The sequence below is a fragment of the Hyaloscypha bicolor genome, assembly GCF_002865645.1.
Source record: "Hyaloscypha bicolor E unplaced genomic scaffold K444scaffold_125, whole genome shotgun sequence".
NCBI lineage: Eukaryota > Fungi > Ascomycota > Leotiomycetes > Helotiales > Hyaloscyphaceae > Hyaloscypha > Hyaloscypha bicolor.
The window spans coordinates 1,309,063-1,311,541 of record NW_020194627.1 but is presented as its reverse complement, the minus strand read 5'-3'; positions in this window follow the sequence as shown (position 1 = coordinate 1,311,541).

The window sequence follows — 2,479 nt, the reverse complement described above, 5'->3', positions numbered from 1 at the left end:
AAGTAAAAATATTTTTAAAGAAGAAATAAAATAATATCTTCTAATAATAAAGAAATATATTCCTAAAACTAAGAAATATAGAACCTAAAACTAGAAAGAATTCTAAAATATATAAGAGTTTAAGAAAAGTATATTAAAATACTAAATAAAAAGATATTCTCTATATCTAACTAGGAAAAAGCTAAATAAAAAAGTTATAAATTTCAGAAATTAGATAAAAAGAATATTAAAGAAAATAGCTATAGCTCTTAAAAAAAAAGATAATAACTATAGTTTATTCTTAGTTATAAAAGTATATAAAATAAAAAACAAGAAGATTTAATTAGTAAATACTAATAATAGAACTAGAAAAGGCTCTAGTAAATATTTAGACTAATTTAAGAGATTTAAAACTAGAGAATACTTATAGAAATATATTAGAAAATATAAGAATTATCTTTTACTAAGAATATTAGCTATTCTAAGAGATTTATAATTTACTTTAAAATATCTTAAATAATTAGATATTAGTAACTAGCTCTAGAAAAAGAAACTAGCTATATTCTAAGAATTAATAATTAATTAAGTAAATATAATTATATTTAATTAGAAAAAAATAGGAAAAGTCTATAAAAATATTAGCTTACTTATTCTAATTAAGACTATTAAATATAAGGCTTAGTAAAAGAAGAATTTCCTATATTCAAAAGCTCTAGTACTAATAATAATAAAAATATTATTAGAATATCTAGATTATAAAGTTCTTGAGAAATATAATAAACTTTACTAAAATCTATAATTCTTAGTTATAAAAGAGATTACTAGAACTTATAAACTAATTAATATTATTATAAAAATAAATTTAGTAATTTTATAAAATACTAATTTATTCCCGTTTACTAATAAGATCTCGGAGAAATTTATTAGATATACTTATATTTTTTTTAATTAATTTCTTTTCCGGATATAATTAACTTATACTAGATACTTATAATAGAGATTTAATTATATTTATAATGCCTTTAGAACTATTAAGAATAATTATATTATTTTAGGAAGCTACTAATTCTATTATATAGTTTATATAAATTATTATAACTATTCTAGAAAATCTATTTCCTAAAATTGCTATATTATTTATTAATAATATTAGAATTAAAGAACTTTATATAGACTATAATAAATAGCTTATTTTATCTAGTATTTGGTATTTTATATTTAAATATCTTTAAAACCTGAATATAATCTTAAATAAAGTTAAATAAGCTAGAGCTAATATTAGAGAAAAATTATAGTTCTATTATAATAATATAATTATTATTAGCTTTATTTATAAAGTATTTAGAAAAAGCCTTTTAAGCTTAGGAATTACTAAAATCTTAAGATAGAAATATTATAATAATATAACTAAAAATAAGGTATTTATTAGAATTATTATTTATTACTATATTTGAATTAAAAGCTTTATAATTATTACTAAATCTATTTACTATTTAATAAGAAAAAATATAATATAAAACTAAAGTAATAAATAAATATAAGCTATATGAATTCTTTAAGAAAAGCTTATTATTATTCTAATATTCTATAAATTATATTAGTAATAAATACTAGCCTAAATAAATAAAACAGAACTCTTAATTAATATAATAATAAAGAGAAAAAGAGAATTATATAATATAAGTCTAGAATCTGAAATAATACTAAATAGAGATATAATACTATTAAAAGAAAATACTAAGGGCTAGTAAAATATTTATAAAAAGTATAATTCTGGCTATATAAAGTTTATTTTATTCTTAAACTAGATACTAATATACTTGCTATATAGCTAAGTAAAATAGCTATAGATCTTTCTAGAGCTCTAATTACTTACTAGCTAGTATAAATTTAATTATTTGACTTTAAAATTAAATATATTAAAGAAACCAAATATATTACTATAAATAAATTATTAAGATATTTATAGTAAGAAAGTAATACTAAAAATAATAAGGATATTAATAAATAGTTAGTAATAGAGCTTAATATTATTAGAATAGTATTTATTAGATAAAAAGTTTAGTTAAAGAAAGTAGTTCTAGTTTAGTTATATAATATTATTTTGAGAAAAAGAATTCCTAAGACCTTTACTAGATATTTAGATAGTAATATCTAATTACCAGAGATTAATAATTAAAGCTTTATTATATCTAGAAGCAAATTAGTAATATTAAAAAATAATAATATTTGGAAGTTATATAGTAAAGGCTATAGTCTTTTATATATAATCTCTAGTAAAATAGTAAATAATAATACTAACTCTTATATTTTACTAAATTTCTTAGATAATAGCTATTTCAAATAATACTAGAATATTATATAATATCTTATAATACTTTCTAAACTAGAAGAAATATCTAGAGCCGAGTTTCGAAAATTAAGTAAAGAAGCTTTAAATTATAGTATAAGAAATTAATTACTATAGAGAATTATATCTAAAATATACTTATCTTAACTT